The sequence below is a fragment of the Platalea leucorodia genome (genome assembly GCF_965183815.1).
Source record: "Platalea leucorodia genome assembly, chromosome: 7".
NCBI classification, from domain to species: Eukaryota; Metazoa; Chordata; class Aves; order Pelecaniformes; family Threskiornithidae; genus Platalea; species Platalea leucorodia.
This window is the reverse complement of record NC_138829.1, coordinates 59,645,009-59,672,039: the sequence shown is the minus strand read 5'-3', so window position 1 is coordinate 59,672,039 and position 27,031 is coordinate 59,645,009. Positions and strand designations below refer to the sequence as shown.

The following is a 27,031-nucleotide window of genomic DNA, read 5'->3' as shown; positions in this document are numbered from 1 at the left end:
GCTACCTAAGTGAAGACATCTTACATGGAAAGATGGAGAACCCCCTGTGAAGTTTCACAGCTCTTATGCAGCTTCTCTTATTTACTCTTCATAAGGTCATCAACAGTCCACAAGCTGGAAAGCCACTGAATTACTTTCTTTTGCACCAACATCTAAGTTTTAACGAGAGAGAGAAGTCAGATGCTGTCAACAGGGAGCTGCTATAAGCTGCAGTCCATAAGCTGGTTGCATAATGTGCTGCTTTTTACCTTTACACAAAGCTTGAAGAGCACACAGCAAAAGGCAGCCCAGCACAGTGAAAGCACACCACTATGAGTACGTTAAATGAGTGGTACCTGCCAAAATATATATTCATCCTTGCTGTGTCTATAATCTCCATTCATATTTACTAAATATACACTTAATATTTCAAAGAGTCACTAGTTGCTTATTTAAATTTTTTCCACATGTTTAAATTTCTGGTTTCAACCCAGTGGAGGCAAGGAAATAGAAGGGTTTCCACCCTCCAGCTGAAGTTACAGACCAGCTCTGGATTTAAATAACATCTACAATTTCAGCATTGCAAATAGCCCCAAAAATCCTTCCCAGCTATAATTTGTAAGTCAGAACTTAAACCAAACATGCTGGTGAATGCTACACACCAAAGCATCAGCTGCAGACTTGAGTACGTTCCCAAATACCTGAAATACATGATCCCAAGACATCTCCTAGGTTGTAAATGCTACTTGACAGAATATTTCTTTTGGCAGTTTCTCCTTTGACTACCACTAACATTATTATCTCTTTTCTAGCTTCTTCCTCGTTTCCTCCGCACTTCACCAATAACATTTGTCTGCTTCTGTCCCACTCGTGGATGTAAAGTCCCATTCAGGATCTGTAGTAGCATGTCTTCACACCATGGGCATAGAACAAACAACACTATCGGCTACAGCCCTGGTACACACCACATTGATCAGATCAGAAAGACTTAATTCAGAAAAAGACTGAAATCTGACCAAGTTCTCTTTTAAATAACTTTCTTCATGTAAATTAGTATTTCTGATGTTTGTTCCAAGTCATAGACAAAGTCAGTGCCAGAGTTTAAGACCAGAACTCTAGTGCCCTGGCCAGTTAGTAGGACCATAAGCAAACACCTTTCTGTTTGAGGTACTTGGCAACATAGTAAAAGCTTTCTCAGACCATGAATTAAGATCTAAATAACTGACTACATAAATCAGTTTGGAATCTTCACTGCTTTACCGCCCATGGAAATCTTACAGCCTCTGCCTTCAGCTCTTCTACCTAAGAGTGACACAGCAGCCAAATCTATACTAACATGACCACAGCATCACATTGTGCCCTCCTCCAGGCTGCAGAGGAGGTTAGAGACCCTTTCAAGGGGTTTTAATCTACATTTCCGTCCCTGTGCCTAGAGGAGCACAAACAGGTTCAATGTCACCACAGACATGTTCCTAGAGGACGGGTGGCAGTAACCTGTCACCTCACTCAAGCACTACGCTGGCCCGGATCCAGAACCAACCTGCCCAGCAGAACCGGTAATTAAGCAAAGCAGCTGCTAGGGCCTCAGCACCTGAAAAGATTAACTGAAGAACCTCCTTTCATACAAGAAAGGAGGCTCCTCAAGTAATTTCTTTCAAAATATTTGAGTTGGCTGCCTAGCAAACAAGGGAAACATGCAGGAAAAAACCTGAACCAACTTCTGGAAGCAAACTTAAACCCAGACTGCATTCCAGAATAAAGGAACAGACACAGCAAAGCATACAAATTTAGTATTTTGCAGAGCCCCATGTACTTCAGTCACAGGAAAAACAAACAAACAAAGCACACCACTGATAAGTATTTAACAAGCTTGTCAAAGGCTAGCATATACCTCCCCGAGAGCAGGTGGTTCACTAGGACCTGGTATTTCCACACAGGTCTAAATTGGTTGGTGTTGGGGGAGAAGATCAATGCTGCTAGGGTCGACAACAGGGAGTGCCACCTCTGCAAAGGACGCAGGCACTGCACAAAACGATACCACAAAACTGCAGGAGCTACCCACAGCAAGCCAGCATCGCTTTAAACAGAAGTGCTTGAGATAGCATTGAGCATGCTTTGCTGGCATAAATAGTCACACTTTGTAGAACAAGGGGAAGTATTTTGGTGTTGAACATTGGGGAGAGTGGGGGACCGAAGGTCTAGATACGCTGATAAAGACCAAACTGCAGAGATAATGAATAAAACACTGGATCATACCACGAAGGCCAGGAGTATCCTCTTCCAGTTATCCCATACTAATACAAATCTTTAAGTTACTTACTTTTAATTATACAAACAGTAAGAGCACCTGTTCCTTTCTTCCAATAAATATAAATTAAAAGATAGTCAGCACTTGTAAGCAATCAATGATGCTTCCCTCAATTTCCACTACTTCCAGCTGTTCTAATGTATACTGCCAGCATTGTTATGGCTATCCAGGGAAACAAATGTCATTTGTAACTACAGTTACTGCAATTATCCGGTGATGTGAAACACTTAATTTCATGAACAGTGAAAACCGAGACACAAAGAGAGAAGAGGATTAAACCAAAGGAGGTTATAGTAAAAGAAAGATGCTGTGAGGCATATACAAGCTAAACCCTTTGGAAATTCATACACAAGTTGAAAAATTCTTTTATTTGTTCCTGAAGAACTAACATTGCATATAACACTGATATTTATGATTAAGTACATGCTTAATCAAATCTTAATGGTTCTGTTAAATAATAAAATCGTAACAGAGAATGCAAAGTTCTTGAATAACCCATGGTGGCCTCAGAGTGCATCCATTAGACTATCCCTCAACACAATTTGAAGTCGGGAGATATACAAATCTTAAATTCTGAATGAGATATGGTAGGTTACAAAAACAAACATCTGACTTGGTTAAATATAGGTAAGTCTTCCCCTTAACTTTTTTTATGCAATGCAAGGATTGTTGAGAGCTTGTGCTTGGTCTGGAAACACTAAAAACGCATGAGTTACTCCTATTATACGGCCACATATTCTCTCTTTCCCTCTCTCCACTCCCTGCCCTTCCATATACAGTGATCACTGAACAAGCACACCAGAAAAACAAAACTATTGGGAAATCTGTGTTCAGTGCACAGGCATATTTATTGCACATAGCCAAATATAACACAGCTCTTTTCTTTATAGGCTTTGTTGTGGTCGCTACCCAAAGTACCTGAAAACAAAACTAACTTTGCTTCCCTCACAGGTGTTGGGAAACAGCAGTTAGAATGTGGGGAGCAAGGGGAGAAAGGGTATAGAGAGTAAAGCATCCTCATCTAAAGACTAATACACATATCTGAATTCTGTCTATGCACCTTTGATCTTTCTATTTCTTAAATGAACACTTGAACTTTGTAGCCATAAACACACTTGTTTCCAATGATGTTTCTCTAGATAGCCACACGCTAGGAAATTCCACAGATGTCATCCACAGTTCAGCAGGACAGACTCGCATTTGGGATTTAAGAGCCACACTGGTTCTGGAGCATCAAATTATTGTGCAGGTCACACGTGGACTAAGACTCAGGAAGATAAAAGACTGAAATCAAACTGAGTTCTGTACTCTGAAAGGGAACATCCATCTTTCAACACTCGTAAAAAACTGTCTTTTTAGTTTCTGGCCTTCCCCTAATAGCTACTTATAATAAAGCAGCTTTGCCTTCTCCGACCCCGCCTGGGCTGCAGCAGCACAGGAAAGAATCTCCCTTCTTTTCTCTGGCAAAACTGGCACCCACGGCACGATTTGCAAAACAGCTCAAGCTTACAGGTAGAAATGCGGAGAGTTTTTAACTGCTAAACAGATAATTTCAAGATTCTGTGAAAAAAATAAGAATCCACCCAGAAACAGCAGATTCGCTTGGGGAAAAGAAAGTGTCTTTGAAACAGAACTAAGGTAGTCTCTCAACGCACGCTCAAGTCATAGAGGTTTAAAGAATAAAGCTATTACAACTACTTTATTGAAAAAGATCACATGCCTTTTTGCTATCATTCTGTCAAGCTTAAACATATGTTAGGGTAACTCTTGTAAAGTGTTAATGCAGCCTCAACACTTGAATTATGGACAGAGTGGGTACTGGTTACATGCATATTACAAGAATACTGATGAGAGTGTTTTGGTTTTTTTCATATATATTTTGAAACGCATGTGAACATCTTTTTAAATACTATCGTCCTTAAAAACAGCAGATTGATACTTTTTTTTTTTAAACAGCTTTCCCATTTTAAACTCAAACTGAATCTGTACTGTGCTTACATCTTCTTTCAGCTACTAGCTTACAGCTCTCCACACTGTACATCAACTCGATATTAGCAGCTCACGAACCTGTGAACATTTGCCTCCAACTTGCAATTCTCAAATTTCTCAAAATCAAACCACACCAAACACCAAGTACAATCACACAGAGACCTGTTGCAGGCAATACATGCATTAAACTTTGGCCTCCTGAATACTTCCTGATGATGCATTTTCATTACTCAAAATCAGAGAATGTACACTTTCACCGTCTGTTAAGGCTTCTTTGTAATGCCTTGAATTAATGCCTTTTAATGCCAATAAGCACCTACAAAGTTCTTTGAAGGCGGCTATGCAATTCCTCAAGTTGAAACATGTCTGACTAAAAATGTACTCCATGCTGCAAGTGTAGATGAGTCTTAATTTCATTTTTGCTTCACAGTAAGTACGTGCAACAGCTATGAATGCAGGAAGTACTTCATCTTCCTGATCTTGGCCACTTGCAATTCAAGGAATGTTTAAAATATTAGCTACATACTATCTTTTCACCCATAAAATTTTATCAGGTTCAGACAGTTTTCAACATAGTAGCTCACACAAGCTCTTTAGGACAAACTCAGTTTCTACCTCAAGAAGCCCATGATATCTTTTAAAAAGTGCATATCTGATTTTAGGATATGTGTATAACCAGATAATGGGGACTATAGATATAAGTGAAAAGAAAGTAAGGTTACTCAAAAAAATCCCCTGGTGGGGCAGAAGTAAAGTCACTGGAATACCTTTCCTCACACATATGAAATCATTAGAACACCTCGAGATACATGGTGTAATGTAAGAGCTTTTGATTTGCAAATATAAGTACAGTAACAGGGTGAGACTTACAATCAATTAAAATAGTTCTTCAGTAACTTAAACCTAACTAAAATACAGTCAGCAAACCTCAGGTTAGAGGCTATGAGGAGCCCCATGTTTAGGGCATTTACAGTCTATTAAGAAAGAAGGCACTTCACAACACCTTGAGGAACATACTGGAAGAACTGAAAAGGAGATTAAAAAAGTTAAATCGGGGGGTGGGGGGATACTCTTGAGGAAAGTGTAGGCATTCATGTCAAATCAGAACCTTTAAAATAGGTTCATATTGCAAACAAATTGCTTGTTAATGGGACTTTTCAGGTTGTCTAGCCTAGGTTATGGACATTTGGACCCACACAATTACATTAATGAGGTAAGAAGTTTTCCTAGCCCAAACAAGCCAGTAAAACAAAGCCTCACTTCAACAACTCTAGTGCATTTTAGTAATGTTAACTCCTACTTCACATTTTAAGTACCTGAAAATATTTGAGTCCTGGGACTCCACAGCAAGGTAAGGTAAAAAAATTCTGAAGTTAATACCTTTCTTATTCTGAAAGTAGTAAGCACAGATCTCTTTTAGGTAGTAAAAGCCTTTTCCTACTACTACGTTTCAGTTCTCTACAATGCCAAACGCTATTGTCCGTTGTATAGGTTTGTAATAGCTTGGAAGCAGATGCAGACTTGGATCTTTCTGCTGAACTGTGGTCCAGGTAGAAAGCCTGAGGAAGGTAAGTCCTCCACATTCTTCCTCTTAAAAGATTTGTTTAAGATGGACATACAGCGAGGTTAACTAGTCCATTAAACCCAGAGCCTACAGTTTTCTAGAATGATTCAAGTTAGGATTAAATATTTGTAGGATAGTATTTCACAAGACAATTAAACTACATTAGCAACTTTCTGCCAGTGGAAGAGGGAGGTTTTGTCATCCCCACTCCAGACCTTGTTTGCAACACGAGCAGGACACCAGACAGCTCAAATTGCCAACTAAAAATTTTTTAAAATCCCCCACCCAAGTAGTCAACTACCACCACCTTTAAATGTCCAGACACTCCAGGGAAGCTCACAGTGTATCACTAAAAGATGCCCTTTCCCCCAACTCATATATATTTTATATAATGTGTGCGTTTGTTTATATATATATATATATATAAAAATATATAAAAGTGCCAAACAGGGCCTGAACTAAAAGAGTGAAAGCTTCTAGAAGTTTTCATCACAGCACTTGTTCTGTTAGAAAAGAGACACAGAATCATTAGCACATATGTAATTAAAAGTTAAGATGACTCTTTCAGAGCCAGTAACACAACTCATTTATACTATAAGATCACTGTAGTCATAGATAGCAATACACTAGTTCCTGCCCTACAATTTCTTTTCTATTGCCACAGTTAATACCATGGAATTTTTGAACGCCAGCCTGGACAATATCCAACATGAAAACATTCAGCTTCATTACTGAAGTCTGGAGTACTTTATTTTTCGAACATTTATTGACTAATCGTTAGAAGCTAATTATTTAGGGGAAAGCTATAAAATAGCACTTATATCTAATAAGAACTATCGTGTCAGAAGATAAGTACAGTTCTAATAGCTTTATTTGCCCAAATTATGTATTTATCCAACTCTAACCTTTTGGCCTGAGACTAGACTGTCTAGACTCATTTTACAGACTACAGACAATTACTATAATCTTTAAGTTTCGAAAAGTGCCATAACCAGAAACGACAAGAATGCTCAAATGGCAGTGGTGTTATTTAGCCATCTATTTTTATTAGCAAGGCTAATTATTACTAGTCTTCCCCCAAAATCCTTGTCCAGCTAAGTAAAATACACAAAGCAGTTATCTTTGAGCCATAAAAATTTTAAATCCTAATGAAAGAATTGGTTGCCTACCTATGAAATAATGGCAAAATCAAATAAAATGAAAACATACTAGGCAACTTCCTCTTAGAAAAGGGTATCTGAACAGCTTGCAGGTGTCAAGCTATCAACAAAAAGTCCATGCTAAAAATGCTACAATGGTGATAACATGCTAAATACATACTTTCAATACTGCAGGTTTTTAAGTTTTCCTCACGCCACAACGGCCTGAAAGCCACACCAAACCAGGCTGATCGACGCAACGTGTGCAAGCCCCATGCTGCAGTCTCGCCAGCTACAGCAGCTCAGCAGTCAGGGGTATCCGCCATGCCCCAACACCAGGTATTTTTGCACATCCGTATCAGTCATCACGCTGTATTCTAAGCTGAAAACATGCTTTCTGCCTCCTAAAACCATTTCTCAGAAGTTTGTGGCTAAGCAGTAAAACCTCAGATAGGGGGAGAATTTGTACTGGTCAACAAGTGTTTTTTCCACGTGACCCGTGCTTTCAGATTCAGCAGCTCCTGGCAGGGCTGGTGCACGGGCTCCCACAGGGACCAGGAGGGAGAACAGAGCACCTACGTGCCAGTCACTCCCAAGTCCAGCAATAAGCTCTGTAGCCTTAATGTCCCCTCTGCAAAGAGGGGGGTGGGGGGGTGGGTTCAAGAGATTGACTTTTCAGCATCAGGTTTTTAACCCAGACACATTGAGAAGAAGTACATGTAACCTCAGTTTGGGATTTAGAGACAAACAACAAAAAGCTTAAGAGTATCTTGCCTTGTCTCTAACCTAAGATATCAGGTTAATGTGCCTAATTGTGAGAGCGAAAAGAAGGGAAGAGGATCTCTTCCTGGGTAGAGCAGGCTGTGTAAACCTTTTCATGCGAGGGACAGTGTGTTCAGATCTTCCTGGCACACAAGCAGTCCCTTTGTTTTGTTTGACTGCTTGGGCACAGCGTTCAACAGATACAGTTCTGACAGAGGGGAAGAAAAATAGAAGACTGGACTTGGTCATTGTCCACCAAACTTAGCGGAGCAACGTGATGTTACTCCACCTTTGAAGCAAGACAGAAATCCTACCCCATCTCAGCAGAGAGATACCCGACACAGATTTCAGTGATGCAGGCTGACCCAAAATCACGATGAGACATGATGCCTGTCAAAAAGTACAAGTATTTTAAACAGAGGCTAGTTCCACAGATGTAGACACTACTGCTTCATAGGTAGTGGTTCAAATTAATACCACTATTTTCAAAAACTCCACGTTTCAATAAGAACAAAAGACTAGAAATCCAATACACAGAGTTCAAGGAACCTGCAGCGTGGACTTACTTAACTGAAACAAAGCTTCAGCTGGACAAACCACTTTGAAAAAAGTAATAGTGAGTATCTTCCATCACAGATACCAGCAGAGTACAATGCTTTTCTTTCCAGCCTAATCAGTGCTTGCAGAGAAATTAAAGTCCTTGGAGAATGTCTTCATAGTTTCTCTTACTACTGCCAGCAGATTTCAAGATCAAAGGTTATTACTCCTTCACATCTGACAACAGTGTAATTCAGACTGGTTTTCTCATCAAGTGGTAAGTTGCGGTACAGTGCATGAGGATTGTTTACAATAGGAAATGTAGCATTTCATTTCTGACCTTTCAGAAGCAAAGCCAAGTGTATTGAAACTTTTATGTTAGAGATAGTTCGTTTAAGTTCCTAGAAGGAATACAAGAGGTAATAAAGAAAATTTTATCCCAAGTAGAAGAAAAAACAACAAGCAAAAAAAAAAACCCAAGCCACCAGACTCATGGTTTGGAAGGCTTAGAAGTTCCTGTTCCATGTTTTGTGTCAAGTGTCCCACAAGTCAACCCAAACATACTGTCCTGCAGTAGCTCCAGCCCCTATGTTTTATTTCTCTTTGAGATCTGTGCCCATGCCTGTGCTACACTTACATCCATACCTCAGTGGCACAAAGTTGCTCAGAATCAGTGAACTCACTTTTAAACTAAAGAATTTGCAGACTAACACCTGAAGTTTATGTACAACCTAACATTTTCTGTGCACCTCACCCCCAATCCGTACTTCCTTATGCTTACCTCAAGAGTATCAAACTGGGCAGTACCTATTTTACCCAAATTATTTTTACAGTGTGCACGAAGTCGCATCAACGTAAGAATCAGACAAGCAAGGGGGGGATGCCTTCCTGGCAGAGGTTGCACGGATGGCCCTCCCTTTCGTTCCACCAAGCAAGCGGCTGCAGACAGGCACACCTCAGCAGTGTGGCGGTCACGAAGCCGAATCATTCACAACAGGAACGTTTACTAGGGAGGCTGACAGAAACAAGTTCTTGAGTGGCATTATCCTCCCAATTAAGGAAGGCTTTAAGAATGTAACAAGGCTGATATTGTTGCAATTTACATATGGGGAAATGTGTACAGACTCAAATTCCAGGAATCAAACTACTGAGTGGTTTTACAGTTGCTAATCCTGACATGTGAGCAAGATTTCATAGCACAGAACTGGTTACAACCACTGTCTTGCTAAAATTAGCTTGGTAGCTGATCTACAGGGAAAAGGAAGAGATCCTAAAGCTCCAGCAAGCACAACTCTTAAGCAATGCCAGAATTTTCAGCCTCAGCAACTTTAAAGTCAAAAGAGTGAGTGTCAAATGGAAATATGCTTATGTTCTCAAAATTTATTAAAAATGCTTTTGCCTTCAGTATTCAGTCTACATATTTAAGCAAGCACCGATTTCCATCTAAAAAAAGAGTATTTACCAGCAAAACATTTGCTTATACTAAAAACAACCACAGCGTTTCTTCCCCTTTGTCTCTGCACCTGCAGGTGTAGTAGCACTCTTAGTCAGCATCACCCCAAATCACAGGGCAGGGAAACACGTAGGAAACTCAGAGGGAGCTTATTTTTTGCTTGGAATTATCATAGACACCACACAGAATACAAAAAGAGAGATAACCAACATTACTTAACATCTATGGAATTAGCAATGTTAGATTAATATTTCACATGGACCTTTGAGGTAGAAGACCTAAGCAGTTAGGTGTTAATCCTGTCTTTTATACTTTTAGAGAATTTATTATCTTAATAGCAAGGACTGTTTTACCTCAGTGAGAATATAATTACCTCCAAATCAAGTGCTGCTATAACTAAGGCAAAAAAAAAAAATTAAGCACATCTCTTGTAAGGCACTGTCCTCTTTCAATTAACAAGACCCAGAGACACAGTGTGCTAAAAGACAAGTGTTAGCAGACTTGTTCATGTTAAGATCTGCTTCACACTACACGATGCCACAAACTACAGTTTTATGTGCAAATACCTACTTTCACATTATGAAAAGCCACATCTATTACAAACCACATCAAGAAACTGCAAGCAAACATTCAGCTGAGGTGCTACACAATCAAACACCACACGCAGTCAACAAATGTTTTTACAGTATGGCCATTTATGGTAGCAGTAAAGAAGGCAAATGAAAGATTGGAACAGTTTTACACCAAGCAGCATCACTTCCCATGGTGAAGCTGATTCTAAGTAACAGATAAAAACATGATTTGCATTAAACACTACATCCACAGATGATCCCTTGTTGTTAAGAGAATTCACAGTTTGAGCCACAAGCATTTGTTAGAGTCACATAGACCTTAGGATCACTAGAAAACAAGGTCTAGTATTTTCTGCCCTAACATCCTGTTTAGCAGTATGTTAGAGCATGTTGCAGAATAGTTCTCTACCCACAGCTTGAGTGAGGTTTCTCCATGGGGAAGCAGAGCTTAAAGATCAAATTGAGAGCAAACACTACAGACAGTTTCATTCAGAAGCACACAAACTGCTAAAAGGAAACAGTGCTTTATTTCTTTGAAGAGCTGGATGCTCAGGCAAAACCTGAGCTCTCCAGTGGAGAGCTTTTCTCATGAAACTATGGGTGTTGCAGTTTGTTGTTAGAAGCACAAGTGCTTCAAATATTAACCTAGCCACACGTGCTGTGCTAGCACAGCACCAAGACAGCCATTCTCCACTCTTGGTTCCATCATCTAAAGCTTGTAAGCACAGCTTTGCTTAAGTAATTGGCTAGCAAATAGTGCTTTAACATCAAAATGCCCTTCCTCCAGTAGAGCCAGCTCTCTGAAGACTACTAAATGAATCTACAGAACTGAAGATCATTGAGAGAACACAAACCCCCATCAGAGCTAAAAATGTTGATCTTCCTTTTTGCACCCTTCCCTTGCTCTTTACCTAACCCTCACATTGAAAACCTTGGGGGAATCATCTGTGCTGCAGACACACAAACCTTTCCTAATATTGTCTTTGCTGGTGTCCCAAAGCTTAGCAGACTGCCCCCAACCAAAGGTCATTCCTCTCTGTTGATGGTAGCTTATTCTTTCACACGCTTCCCTTTAGGGAAATGCACCATCCCAGCTAGAAGAGGGCAGAAGCACTGCCAGTTTACCTACAACAGATCTCAGCTCAATTCAGTTAAGCAAAATATTTTTCTCCTCATCCTTTTGCAACATTGTAACTTTCTATGCTTATTTAAACAGGTTTGAGCCCAGTTTTCTGTTGGCATTTCTTATTAAGAGGAGCATAGCTAAACCTTAAGAGCCACCCATGTATGTCCACACAAAACTTCAAGGACAGCCCTTTACCAAATTTCACTCAAATAGATTCAAATATTCTCTCCCACTACTCCTGTTTGGAATAAAACACAATCTTGTCTTTTAGCAGGCTTTCAAGTTTTAAGGGAAAATAAGGTATGCACACCACTAAAAATGTAAAGCCTTTGTGGTTCTCCTACACCACACTCATGTTGACCAGTTCATCATCCCATCCTCAAGACTAGCAGGCTTTTGGATTTTTAGGCTCGTTAAAGGTGTGAACTTAAAAACTAAGGGTTCAAATTCAGATACTTCAGTTTAGTAACAGCATATAGTTAAGATTTGCTCTGGGGGTTTCCAGCAAGGTGATTTCCCTTCTGTCCCCTGTGTGCTCTCATTCTTAAAGAATTTACATAAATTCTCAAATAAACTTGTTTTCTAAACTTACGAGCTGCCATCAGCCTGCACAGAGCAGCCAGATCATGTGATTTACTTCATTTGCATTAGAGGATACATGCCGACTTCTCTATATAATATTCCTTTACAGACATCAGTTGAGGAGAAAAGCATCACTATCTGGAAAACACAGGTGCACATTGTATGAATATAGGTCATGAAAAGCATCAGTAAACATATTATCTAAACCATGTACAAGTATGATCAAAGTGAGGAAGGACAAGGGTTAATGGAAAATAACTCCATCATGCTAGTTGTACTTCTCCACTTAAGACAAGTTGGTTCCACTGCCTGCTGCTCTCTCTCTCTCTCTCTTTCTCTCTGATTTTATGATTACTAACTTCTAACAAATCTCCAATGAAGTAAGCTACCTTCTTCAGGACAGATTCTGTGAACAGCCACTATCACAAATGCAACTCAGTAATTTCTTCATTACTAAGATACTTTGCCTTTAAAAGAAACAGTTACACCAATATTCTTAGCGGAGATAGCAAGCTCAGAAAAGAGGATACTAGTATGAATCCAACAAACAGCACAGAAAGTATTCGATTTCTACACAGGCTAGTAGTGACTTACAAGGAAGATCCTTTTTGTTTATTGTCTTAACTTGACAATTTAAAACTTACACTACCAAATGCCATAATCGGCTCTGCTATGCTACTTTACAGTCTTTCAACCTGAAAGGTCCCAGAAGATTTTCCAGGAGGAAAGCTATTACTCCTGAAATGTAACCTTGCTCTTCTTAGCTGCCTTTCAGATGCCTTCAAAGCAATCCATCCATTCCCCACCTAATTTCTGGAGGCCATAACCCAAGCAGAGACTGATGCTACAGTGCAAAAGGCACAGCAACAGAAGAGTTAGCTATCCCATGCAAAGCGCAAGAAGAAAGAAGGCAACCCAAGAGGTTCTGCAGCATGAAATTGAGCTATTTTAAGAGCCCCAAACAAAAACATTGGAAACAAAACAAATTCAAGTTCTCCTCTCTCCAAGCAAGTTCACATTGATAGAAACTGAGCAGCTAATAAATTACCGGAGCCCAATTCATAACATGTACAGAAGTGAGGAACTCGTACCAAACTAGCCAAATTCATCGCATGCCACAGCCTTTAGTATTAGAACAGGTTAGCAGCACTTGAAAAAGTGGCTTTATCATACATCTAGCAGGGGAGACAGCTTAAAACATCTTGTCCTGAAGGAAAGAACATATTCCATCACCTAAAAGCACCCATTTTCATTAAGAAAGTCATCTATACAGTAATTTCTAAATTCAGACCAGGGAAGAATATTGCACATTACAGTTTGACAGGCACACACAATAAAGCACGACTTTAAATAAGAACGTCGTTACTTGATTTCTTTCTTGAGCAAAGAACTTAGGCAAACGCTTTCTTAAAAGGTATGAAGAGGCAGCAGTACAGTGAATGCCATCTTAAAATGTGTGAGCAGTGTGCAAAGACCTTCAATTTGTTTACTTTCAGAAGAAGGTTTCAGAATGCACAGGGTTTGATCAGAGGGGTTTTTGTTGTTTTTTTTTAAAAAAACCTACTGCTATTTCCGCTCCCATATTCTACCGAGTAGTGATCTTGTGGTAAAGGCATTTAGTGAAGAGAAAACAGAGTGTGGAATGCACAGGCAGCCAGCCTTCTGCACCAAAACCACAGGAAAGTACATTAGTTTCTCTCATTTTTATAGATTAGAAACAGGTTCTTCAACTTCATCATACTTAGAATAATGGACTATTCAGTGTTGTTCAGGTTTCCAGTAATCACAGGTGAAGTCTCCGGACAGGCAGTACATCAGTAGCACAAGTAGAAACCCTTTGTAAGACCTTATCTTCTTGCTGGTTAACTCATACGTAGCCAAGTGTGAACGTAACCTCTGAATACGGCATTACCACCACGCAGCTCTGTCAGCTTTTAACACACAGCAAAGCTAATATTATTTACAAGAGCAGGGTGGATGCTACCAATTAAAGGCAAGTAGTTTCTCTCTAGAGCTTTCTTCCAGCATTAGAAAGTATTTTAATTTAAATCCTAAGTCTTCTACACTCATTTCCTGTGCATGTGTTAAAAGCAACCTTTCATAATGACCAAAACTGATTAGATGGGCCATATGTATTACAAACTTCTTGAACAGCATCAAGACCACACGAATGTGTTGTTTTGGCGTTTTTGTTTGTTTTGGGGTTTTTGGGGTTTTTTTTTTGTTCTGGGTTTTTTTCAGAAAGAAAGCAGAGTTGCAATAAAGTCCTCTACAAATATGTTTTAGCACTGACCACCTATGTGCTTCAGGTTTAGGAAATGATTGTCAGATCCTGAGGACAAGACACTAGGACCAAATCCAGGGAGACATCTTCCTATGAATCGCTATGGTAGCCCACTGCTAGGAGAGCACACAATTAAAAGCACTAGTGTGGAAGCTGACAAAAAGTCAGTGCTCCAGCTTGGAGGTGTTCAGTCAGCAATAACAAAACTAGGATACACACAAGGTTTTGCCCAAGAGAATCAAGTACTGGGAGTCCCTTTCACTAACCACTTTTCACATTTTCTAGACTTAGGAGAGACCAGAGGTTATCATAATCCATTCAAGGAAGAAGTTACGGAAAGATGATAAATACCTAGCTGAATAGTGTTAGGCAACCACATTAGCATCTCATAAAAACTACTAGCACTGGGGAAAAGCTGAGATACTTTTAAATTTCTCAGGCTACTCGACTGGCATGGAAGTACTCATGTACAAAACAGCTAGGTGAAGTACGAGCAGTGCAGTAAATTTTTTAAAGTTTTAACATAAACTGTTCAGCTGTTACAAAACTCGGTCTCAATTATCTAGTTTGAAGCAAGTGGCTGCAGCTTAAATTATTCATCTTCTGCAATCACCCTGAACAAATTCTTCCAGATCACCACCTTCCCTCACACAAGGAGAAAGCCAGTGCCTTTCTCAGGAGATCACGTCAAGAGATGCAGGACTTATCTTCTTCATGATATTCACAATTTGAAGAAATGCACAGAACACAGAATTTCAAGGCGCAATTTTAGCTCTTAAGCTAGAAAAATCCCAAACTCTTAAACCTTGAGTAAAATCCCTAACTCCGCGGCTTTTCAAGACCCCAAGTCACAATTCCTCTGAACAGCCAGCCAGCCAGCACAGATCACATTTTCAAATTCTGCTCAAAGTGAACAATTCTATTATTGGTTTCCTTTTTTGGGAGAAGACTTCTGGTGTGTCAGTCGAAATATTTAAGTCCTCCCACAAAACAAGTCAAAGCAGCTATGGAGGAGGGGAAGCCACTATTAAAAATCTGTGGAATGTAACCTGCTTGGAAGAAGACAGATAATACTGGGAGACAAGGAAGTCAACTACTTCAGATCCAAGGCCCCTTTCCCATACAGTCCCACCAACACACATACTGGGCAATTCCAAATTTGCAAATATTAGTATATCCTACAAAGGTTGATGAAATTTACATCACTAAAAATTAGTTTCACAGACAAAAAAAAGAATTATCGAATCCTTCAGTCACCTGATACACACTATATCCATTCTAATGGGTGCAAAAACTTCTAGATAGCAAAAGGAAAAAGTGTCTTTAACTACTTCGAAAGCTGCACTTTGAAGTATCTTTTTTAAATTGAAAGAAGTTGAGATGTATGCATCTATATATTTGAGTGTACCATTCCAGCAAGACAGAAACAAAGTGGAAACTCCAAAGGAGACAAAACATTTTCTATAGTTAGTAGATTTAGGCCACAGATGCAGGAATTCAGAAATTTTTCAGGCTTTAAACACCCTTGTTAAAAGTAAAACACTGAATTTAAAAATGTCTCCTCGCACAAAGTAATGCTCTCAGAAGTAATACCCAAGGGGATCAAAGAGCTAACCCACTGACAGGCAATAAACTAACCTTCAGGCTTAGTGGTCTCAGAGATGCACAGGCACCTACTGTAGCTAGACTAGTCACAAGACCACAATAGCTTGAAGCCTCAGAGCTGCCTTGACATTTCTAGCTGAACCTGAAAGAAATCAAACCTCTTGCTCCATTAGCTCATCCGACACAGTCTGAAGTCAGAGACACTTCAGCTGAATACCCTCTTATCAGATAACAGGACTCACTCATCAGTATTATACACAGGAGGCATTTTGCAAGTCTTCTTGTGTTTGCTCTACATGATAAGAGTAACCACTCTTAAGTCGCATTCTCCATCTTGAGCAGAGCTGGAACAGTTAACTTCCCCCTGTTGCAGAAGGCTTCATGCAGTTGTACACACACCGTCTTCAGTGGTTAACCTGCTGCAGAAGTTGCCGCCTGTCCCATCCCTCCCCCATGCGCCCTGCCTGCACACGGGTCTCAGCGTAACTGCGTTGGTCCCCACTGCCTACAGAGAATGTTACCTGGGTTTTTGTGATCCCTTTCACAGCATCACCCCCGAAGGCTGAAGTGATGTAACAGAGCAAGTTATGAGCCGCGTTAACTGCTAAAAGCAGAAGCATCCTAACTTATCTTTACTGCTGAAGACGTGTTTTCATGTAACATTTAATGCTAAAATCATGCTCAAGAAGTCACATTAAGCAGCCCAATTCCTGTCTGATGACTTCTTTCAGAGAGTACCTCCAGATGATTAATCCTCCAATAATCCACGTATGGAATACAGCTTAAATGTTTAGTTACCGCAGCAATCAAACAAGACGAGAGCTTTAAGGTTTTGTACTTTGGCAATTGGCGGTATCACCTCTATAACATAAAATAATATTGCACCAAAAGCTAGAGAAGTAGTTAAACCATACACAAGACTGTACAGCACTTTAGTATACTTTTTCCCTTAGTTTATGGGAAGAGACTTCTGGACTTGAAAAAGCTAGAAGCACAAGCATCTGAACCAAAGCTAAGTAGTCAACAGCACTGTTAGGTGGTGACAACCTGTTAAGAGCCAGTATTAAGTAGCAAGGCAGGATATTCAAAGTGGTCCATTCACTAGATGCCACAGGCAGAACACTTAATTTCTAGGGGGAAAAAAAAAAAAAAAAAAGTGACACAAGAGGAAAATTTTTCACAATGAAAACAGTCAATCATTGGAATAATCTTCCCATGGAAGTGGTTGACTCCGCTACGTTGAACACATTTAAGACTCAGCTGGACATGGTGCTGCGCCATCTCGTCTAGATTGTGCTCTTGCCTAGAAAGGTTGGACCAGATGATCCTTGAGGTCCCTTCCAACCTGGTATTCTATGATTCTATAGAAAAACCACCACCACACACAACCTACCCCTACAGAGACAGAAATAAGATATATTTGCACAGTTTAAAACTTCTCATTTTAATACTCTCAGATGGTAAGGCAAGACACATTTGGCTTAACTGATAAAGTTACTTTACCTTGCTTATGTGCTAAGAAGGATTTTGGCCTCACAGGTTTACTTTCAAACTTGAGAGTCTGGAAATTGTTTTTCATGGCATACAACCTACCCACAAAGTTTTCCAAATTCACCCCAGCACTACAGGAGTGCTGCTGAGCACAGGAGGATATCGTCTCCACCCACGGTATTTTAAGACTTCAAGCAGGATCTCAAGTTGAGAACTCCCAGCAAGGTGAGAACCTGGTTCACGGGGAGGAGGGACATCAGTTAAAGGAAAGTCAAAGTATGGGAAATCAAAATGATACAGCACATATATTTGTGTCTTGGAAATCTCAACTGGGGCATGTGGTCAAGATTCAGATAGCTTTGTTTGGAGTCTGGGGGAGGAAGGAAAAAGATGCAAGGATAGTACATTTCTGTAGGACTTTCAGGACAACAACTAGGAAAAAAAATCGTAAGCAGCAACTGAAATTGCAAGACAAAATTAAAATACACTTGTAACTGCATTCTTAGTATTGTTGGGTCATGCAAAGCCAGAATTCTTTTAAGTACATCACCATTATTTATTTTTTCAAGTTAGACTTCTTACTGTGAGCTAGTAGAGGAAAACATTGCATACATTTATAACAAGATCTCTTTTCTTTAGTAGAGCTGGTAGCACACACACAAGTATATTATCAGCAACTACTTTTTAAACATGATTATAAGGACCTTCATAAAAGGAGAGACAAACACAGAAATACTACTAGGAAAGCAATTTGTAAGCCCCCTACCTCAAGCAGTGCATATCACTGTAATCCCATTTACTTTCCTTACATAGAATTAAGTCTAATAACAGAAGTTTAGCAGATGACTTTTCTACCCAAATATACCAGATTGTTCACACAGATTTATTACTGGCATCCTACCATTTCATGGTCTACTTACCACATAAGAAGCAAAATATTCAGAGTTGCTTGCAGGTTTATGGATTTATAGCTGCTTAAACGAGGAATGCTGAAGATGCTCTGTATGAGCTGAGCAAGTTAGTTTTGCCAGGAGAACTCAAAAGAGTAGCTGCAGTGCTTTTAAAATTTCACCTTTTCCTAGCAAATATAACTAGTGACTCAACATATTACATCACTACAGATCCAGAATACTCAGAACAGGAATGGAAAAATAATTTCCTTATAAGTTTTAGGGAAGCTCAAGTTCATTTTCTGGCTTAAAAGACTTGAGGAAAGCGACACAGATGATAGTTATAAATAGGTGTACCTAAGGTTAATCTGCTGAGAAATAACACTTCTCGTAGGTCTTCTGCATAAAGATCTTTGCAAAATACTTTGGTTATTAGTGTCACACTAATTTTTTTGCTGGAACTGTAGCATTTTTATCTGTCAGTGCTAACATCTAGTTAATTATTAATGCACGTTGATCCTAGCAGCTAGTACTTTATGCTATCTTTAATAGCACCCTTTTGCGTACATTCCTACCATCTGAACTCACTCCTATCTAGATTCACCAGAAACTACAGTTTACTTTCTGGACACAGCTGAGAAGCCGGTGCAGGTCTGGTTAAACAAGCACGACTGCCAGATGAAGTTGTTTGCAGAGCTGCACAGTGAACCAGACAGGGTAACCAATCCCGGGTAAAAACATTCCCTGGTTATTTTTAACTCTGAGCGCTTGTGGAGTTTCAGTGAACTAGACGGAGTAAATAGCTATAGTGGTAAATTGCTGGGGCAGCAGGGGGACCTGTTGAGCGTTTTTCCTTACCGGTAGTACTAGCTTAGCAAATTAAACCCTCAATTACAGCAAAGCCCTGTTCTTCAGGCTTGAAGAGTAAAAATGTTTCCCTAGCCTTGTGCCTCGCCACTGGCTGTTCCTTCTAAAAAGCAAACAAACGATCAACTTGCCCTCACTTTCAAGGCCCTTCAGTCTCTCCAGCTGCACCAGCACACTGCTCGGACCTGCCGCAACTTCAGCACAGCCCTTGCTTTCCATCACGGTTTTGGGGAGCTCCACACAAGCCTCTGGAAATGCATCTTCTCCTTTTCAGTCCTTTATGAGCTTTGTGTGAGCACATTTGTACGTCCCAAAAGTCACCACAGAACTCAATCATCCAAGAGGATCTCCATCTGTAAGCAGAGCTTGCAGCGCTTCCCCCCGTAACTAGAGAAGCGCGCTACAGCCCTCCTCAGTAACCCCCCCCAGCTCAGGTTTGAGGCTCTGTGCATGCTTGAGGACAGCTAAAGTGCAAGTTCTCCAGCCTTTCCCTTTCCAGCGGCAGATAAGAAACGCTGACCTCACTTTAATGACGGGCAGTGTTGCGTACAATGCTTGATTAGTTACAAGATCAAGCACTTCAAACATGAATACGTGACCTTCTAACTTAATCATGAACAGCCTGTGCACTGCGTTCCAGGCAGCCCTCTTAGAAGGAACTAGTAAAAGCAAGCAATCTATAAAGGAAAAAAAAAAGTAATTTTAATCTCATGGAAGTTCCATCTAGAAGCACTACTGTGTTTCAGGCAGTTTACACACTGGGCTGTGACTAGCTTAAGTATATGCATGGTGCGTTGCTGGAGAAGAATAAGTAAGAAAAGGTAAAGTAAACAGATTAAGTAAACATCCTTTTTGTCTGCTATCTACTTCAAGTAATTAAGTTATAAAAAGAGGAAATCAGTATTTTCTTTTGTATTACCTGTTCCCACAGAGCGCCTTACAGGGTATCCCAGACCCAAGCTGCAACCCCTCTTAAGCTGTGAGATAGAATGTAAAAATGGCAAAGAACAGAAGGTAAAAAGGAGCCAAGAAAAAAATTTGTTCGCGATCACACGGCATCTCTCTCTCAGTAAAGGAAGATACAGTTCAAGACAAATAGGTAGGGCCTCACTCACTGCTCAGATAAAAAAAAAATCACCCAGGATCCAATTCAACTCTCTAAATTTGTAGTAACAGGCTACTGCTACTATCTGTCGGCATTTCAAAACAAAAGTGCAGCAACTTTGTAAGGCAAACCATTTGCCAGGCAAACATTGCCTACCGGTATTATTTACAATTAAGCTTTTCAATCTGGATCCCACTCCATTTACCTCTTTCAGTAAAAATGTGTCTTGGTTGATCAAAGTTACATGCAGAAATCTTTGGCCATGTTTTATGCAAAGCAACAAAAAAGAAGGAGCATTTACAGGTGTGATTTCTGTTTTAATGCTGGTTTTACATACTTCTTGAAATAGAACACATTTATAGTAAGTGCTGCATTTACCTGGATGTTACATTTTCTTCTAACAGTGCTTATGGCCATAACTGTAGACAAGACTACCAAGCCAGTGCAGTTAAGCCACCTGAACGGCCAGGACCAACAGAGAAATTATCCACTTGTGCCATACCAGTCTAGACCTGAAGAGTGACTCATTTAGGAAGGTCTGCAAAAAACCTAGCTTCCTACCAACTAGCCAGAAGACTGCTACATTTCACTTTGTGAAGCTGGTATTTACCTTTGGGTACAGCAAGGAGCTCAGTCACATTTCCAATGCCCGTAATGCTTTCGGTAAATGCAGACAGGTTGCGTAAGGTATACAAACACGAGCCATTCAGGTCCTTCAAAATTCTCTCACTATAAGGGCTCTACTCATAAGAGCTACCCTCTACCACCACTACTGAATACTGGAATTCAGAGCTCCCGCCAAAACCAGAAGCAGGAGCCTCTCCCTCTAGCACGGGAGGGAAGGGGGAACAGGGCTATGGGCCAGCAGCTACCTATTCATCCCCAAGCATGCAAAGGGCACGCTGGCCAGTAATCCGGGAAGCTGTGCCAGTACTCCTTGTGCAAGTGGCAGTAGAAGACAACCTGATAACCAAAAGGTACGTCAATATTTACTTGCTATATAAACAACTGCTGCTAGGGGTTAACACATGGAAAGGTGCTTTCTGACTGCAGTGTGGTTTAAGTTATCCCAAAGGTATTTCACTTTGGGAAAGGATTGTAAATTCCTCAAAACCAGAATGATCAGCATCTCAAAATGTAAGCACTACTCCTGATTTATGCCAGCTTTTGAACCCAGCTCAGTTCTACCCTATATGTACATTAATACACAGCATCCCTGCTGGCTAAGTTACAATGCATTATACCATTGCTAGGCATACCGGAACACTAACATGCCAACCAATGCTTCCTTCTTGCCTGCAAGTTAAGCCTGAAGTCATCTACTACGCTTCCCAGGCTGTAGGTATACAACTAACTGGAACGAGACAAATCTTTTGTTTGCTAGTAGTGCTCTAGAAAGCAAGGAGCCAAGCAGTTCAAGTTTCACAAGAAGTGCAACAAGCAGCCCTTATTATTCCAGGTGACTGCATCACAAGTGCTTTGTTTGGATTAGGGTTTTTATTTCCCACCTTTAACCTCAATAGATGCCAACAATCAGTTGCTCACTCTCCTAAACCGTATTTTATCACCTTGCATTGCATTGTACTACTTACCGTAAGAAGGCCCCACACTTTATCAAAATGTAAGCATACCAGTCCTAGTGTAGCCCTGCATGAATCTGCAGCCTGGAATTCATGGCATTTTATTCCTTTGGTTTTCTTATGTGCTTACTTGAAGAACTTTTTTTTTTTTTTTTTGACGGTCAGCAACGGTTAGTCAGAATACCTAGAAACTGCAGAGGGATTTGCACATCCCCCAAGTCTAGCATACAAAAGTGGTACACTAAGACATCAGGGTCTGTCAAACATTCAGCACGCCAGCTCAAACACCAGCTGCATTTTCAGTTGTTGCTTTTCAATCTGCTTTACTACTCTATTTTAGAGCTTTACCATAAAATTTAGAACAAGCTATTTTCTTGCCCAACAGCTATATCAGAGATCAAAGATACTTTGCGATAACCCAACCTTTAGCTTTATTGCTAGTTAAGAAGAACTAACAGTCTTGTGAAAGTAGCAGCTTGGAAAAGGAAAGGAAAAAAAGAGGAAAAAAAAAAAGTCTGAACAGCTGCTCACCACCCATCTACAAGTCATATATGCTTGCTTTCAGACAAGCATCTGATATTAACTTCAAAGAGTCAACAAATCTACATCCAACTTGTTTTGCTCACTAGTCAGTAGACCAGTAAGCTCAGCTCCAATCCGAACTTGTTACTGACAGTTTAAGAGCAGTAGGAAAAATATTTTATTTTACAAGTTTGGCAGTAAGAATTAAGCTTGTAAATACAGCATGAAATCAGTAAACAAACAAAAAACCTCCAAACACTGAACCCCTGCATACATTTTATATCACATTAAGTGTTTTAGCAGTCTCAAACATGTTCATGCATTACTATAGTTAACATTAAGCTGATTGACAAACTAAGTTCAACTCAGCCACACTGAATTACATCCAGTCAATACCATCTCAAGGTTCTAGTGACATTTATTAACTAATACATTCTTGTAAATCACCAAAGTCTGTGTATGCAAAAACATACATGTCATTGTCACAAAACAAAAGCTATAGTTTTATTAAAAGGAAAAACAGTATGACAAATACTTTTAACAATTCTGATCGAAAGCATCCACTGTTTTGTGGAGCAGATTTGAAAGAATAAAACATTAGTGGCTTTCTTGCTGTATACTGCTAAAACTAGCTTATACATTGTTCAGTTTGACAAAAAAAAAAAAAAAAAGAACAAACATGAAGTGAATAGCAACTGCAGGATAAAAAAAATGCAGAGGGTGATTAGGTATTTGCTAGGCTGTATTCCCTTTGAGCAAGGAAACCTGAATATTACAAAGGGCTGAGTTAGAAGGGAATGTGGGGTATTTTGTGACAGACCTCTGCATGACAGCTGGAGAAAAGCTATTGTGGCAACAGCTGTGTGCTCTGCACAGCTCACACTCCCAAATACCTCAGCCTGCTAAGAGGCCAGTTAACTGGCTGCAATGCATTTTAAAAGTTTTCTGCCTCTTGGGATGTGAGCATGATGGATTATTTGTGCATGTTTTAAATAAGAGAAGGAATGCTTAGTTCTATCACTTACAGTTTTACAGAATACTGTGGCATTCACTACTGCTTTCCTAAAGTTTAGAGCTGCGACAGATCCCATCGACTCTCCTCTACAATTAAAACATCTTCACTTCCTGTCTTAACAGTGCACAGGCTCGACAGCAGTAAGTTCATATATCATATCCTGATTTAAAGGAAATGATTTTATATTCCCAGGATGAAATCCTGGCCCACCAACAGCAGTAGCGAGCTGTGTTTATCTCCCCAGAGGAAGAATTTTGAGGAACACACCAATCATCTAACCACTGAAAGCTCTGATCTGCTGATTTGTGCTCTAAAGTTTCTCCAAGTTGTTAGATGAACTTCTGGAAAGTGAACCCAAGATCACAAGCAATTACACGCAAGTGACCAGTTACATCTCATATACCATTCCTACTGCACCGCGCTGGTTAGCACAATGATGCTGAACCCAGTACGTGAAAGAGCTTTCATTGTACGACACGGGTTTGCTCACTCAGCCTCCTTACAAAAACGTTGTTGTTTCAGCTCAGATTGAGGCACAACAACCTTCAGGAACTGATACTCTCCCACACAGGACACCGTGCACAGGAGCGCTTTACGTGTCGATCACTGCCATAATAAGAGTCCAACCTCAGCCATTACTACTGTTATAAGAAAGAATGCTACCTCCTTCCCCACCAACACCTAAACAAGGCTGGAAAGGATGGATGCACTGCGCACAAGTCCCAGAAAGCTGGCAAAAGAAAGAAGATTAACTGCTTCTTCCTACAACCTGGGTTCCTCTTGTTTTCTGCATCTGAAATGAAGGAAGAGTTTTCTCATTTTCAAATATGAATCCTCCCCAGTCTCTCAAAGATAAAAGATAAATCATGGCACATGCTTTCCCATGATATCCTATCACCACAACAGTCTTGTTTACTGGAAAACAATCAGCAGCACTGAAGCAAGAGTAACTGTACTCAAGTACTGATTTACTGAAAATTAAATACAGGATTATAGGAAAAGCAAGACCAAGTGTGGAAATATTTGATAGTATTAGTAAGAAGAAACTTGCCTTTTTAAGCTTCAAAACTGAGTTGGTGACAGCCATATTTTAAAGCCAAGCAATAAAGAAGCAAAAGAAGATTTAAATCCTTCACTGACATCAAGATTTGCCATGTGGCAAGGGCTAGTACTGATCCATGTCTTAGTGAAGGCAACTACGAGTTTGTCACTTAATCCTAAGAAATCCCAAAAATGAAGCATGTGACTTGCTTGTAATCAATTTTAAAACAGTTTGGAGCAGTTTCTATGCAGTCTTGAAAGACAAACAACGTATTTGGCAATACACTTGCCATACAGAAACTACAGAAGTGGTTGCATGGCATCGCACACACTGATAACATCCTAAGTTTTAAGAGCTCGGGAAGATACTGTGGTATATAAATAATACACCAAGCCTCATCTCTTATTGTCCATAAATATGTAGCAACTACATGGCAACAATACAAAAACTCTTCTCTAAGGCACCTGAGGTTTTGTTCAGAAGGTCTTTTATTTCCCAGCTATTTCTCAGTTGTTTGTTTTTTGTCTTTTTCTTTCTTCAGAAGGCTGAATTTTCTGCTAAACATCACTTTGTGGTGGCAAGAGTTTATCTCAAGATAAAGCAGCTGAGAGGGCAAAAATATGTAGATAATTTAATACAAACTAACAATAAGTTGTTTTGAAAAATTCACCCTCAACATGACAGCTTAACGCTACAGTGCTGTTCCCTCACTGCTCTTTCAAAGTGAGCTATTCCCTTTTCTGCTATTAATTTGAAGAGATTCTTATATGTGACAAAGCGGACACAGGTTCCTCTTTTGCTTATATTCGCTGGAAGACAAGTGTCAGTCACAGGACTTGAGCCAAAACTTTTATATCTACCGGGGTGTAGCTCAAGCTTTTACTTCAGAGAATAAATATCTACCAGCACTCAAATATTGAAGTTATCCAGTACTCAGCGGAACCTTATGGCTATTAAAATAAACAGACACACCAAGGCATCAAGTGTGAACTTTGCTTTAATTTCTATTAAAGACATAAGGAAGAAAAAAAAAAAAAAAAGACACTTTTTTTGGAAAAGTTAATATTATCCAAAAGCCCTTAACATGGCCAGGGTCTTCAGAGATCCATTTGGCAACATTTTCCAAGACAGCAGCACCTCAGAACTGAACATAAGCCGTGTCCAGCTGCACACATTACTGTCACAACCAGTTTAGATGTCCGCAGGAAGATGCAGGCAATACCATCTGAAGCAACAGTACCATGTTTGAGTGAACGGCACTCTAAACCAGCTTCAGTCAACCACAGTAATTAATTACCTCCATATACAAGCACCGAGGAATTCAATCCACAGACCGAGAGGACTGCAGTTGTTCTGGCCCCATCACCTTCAAACACAGCAGCGAGTCAGTATCTGACCAGCAACCTACATGTCCGACAAACAAGGCACCTGCACAACACAGATCTCCGTTCCACCTCAAATGCACTGTTCAAACTGATTTCCAAAGAACCAATTCTCCTAAAGTGTCAGTTATTTTAATGTCCTGTACAATACTGCATCTTCTAAGCATTCCATATCCAATACTTACCCAGATTTTGAAACTGTTGTTGTCTATGTGGTTGCTTAGTCTACGCTGCAGAGCTTAAATTCTCAGCAGAGTATCACAGCTAACGAACACATGGATCCATACATTAGTGAAGAAAATCTGAAGTAAAAAAACCAGCCTATTTGCTATCAGATCATCTGTTCTAACAAAATGTTTTTTGAGAATATAATTTCCCCAAGACAAGTTTGCCTTGCTGTCAAACGGCCTATCTTAAGGGTAGGTAGAACATTACAGCCTCTCCTCGGTGGAATGAAAGAAAACAAACAAAAAGTCATTCTCTCCAGATTTGCTCATCTGCCATCAGCAATACCAGCAAGCAGAACCCAAGTAGCTGTCTCCTCCTTCCACCATAAACAGACAGAAGTAGATTAACAATGCTCCCATGACAGCGGCAGAAACACTAAAAGCAACAGAGCAGAAGATGAAAATAAATAAAGGGGGTATGGCTGAATTAGTGGCCTAACAGGAAAAAGGACTCTTCCTCGTGAGACTGATACGCACACTTGACATCACCTATTCCGTCATGTTTTTTACTGGAAACGAATAGGAAAAAAAAAAAAGTTCAATCATCTAGAAGTTGGAGCGTCAGCAGCAAGAGCCCAGAGGGGCGGCGGGCGCGGCTGCTCAGAGCGAGCGCGGCGTGCCCCGCTCCCGCGCCCCTGGCGGGGCCGGCACGGGAGGCGCGGGCTCAGCCCCGCGGCAGCTATTTCGGCGCCGGACGCCAAGTGTCACTGCTGCCCCGGCCGGCTACCGCCACCGCCGCTTCCCGGGCGGAGCGCGGCGCCGGACCCCGCCCGCGCCACCGGGAGGCCACCGGTCGCAGCACCTCGCCGACCCCGGCCGTCCCGCAGCCCGGCTCCGTGCGCGCCCGGCCCGGCCCGGGGCGGCGCGACCCCACCCCGGCGGCGCCGGCCCCCGGCGGCGGCTCCCGGCGGGCCGGGGGCGGCGTCCGCCCCTTCCCGCCCTCCAGAACCTTCCCGGGGGCTCGCGCCGCCCCGGGCGCCGCGCCCCAACCGCCGCCCCGGGCCCCTCAA

General features: G+C 40.7%; 1 protein-coding gene across 3 annotated transcripts in view; it reads right to left on the bottom strand.

The window, feature by feature from the left end:
- RRAS2 (RAS related 2) overlaps positions 1-27,031 on the bottom strand; it is a 45,488-nt gene that overhangs the window by 17,967 nt on the left and 490 nt on the right. The window contains exon 1 of one of the 3 annotated variants that reach the window (XM_082317028.1): positions 17,404-17,452. The exons of the other annotated variants lie outside the window; for them this stretch is intronic. The gene's annotated coding sequence lies outside the window, so the exon portion shown is untranslated. Of the gene's footprint in view, positions 1-17,403; positions 17,453-27,031 lie in introns of those variants that run through there. 3 annotated transcript variants of the gene reach the window in all.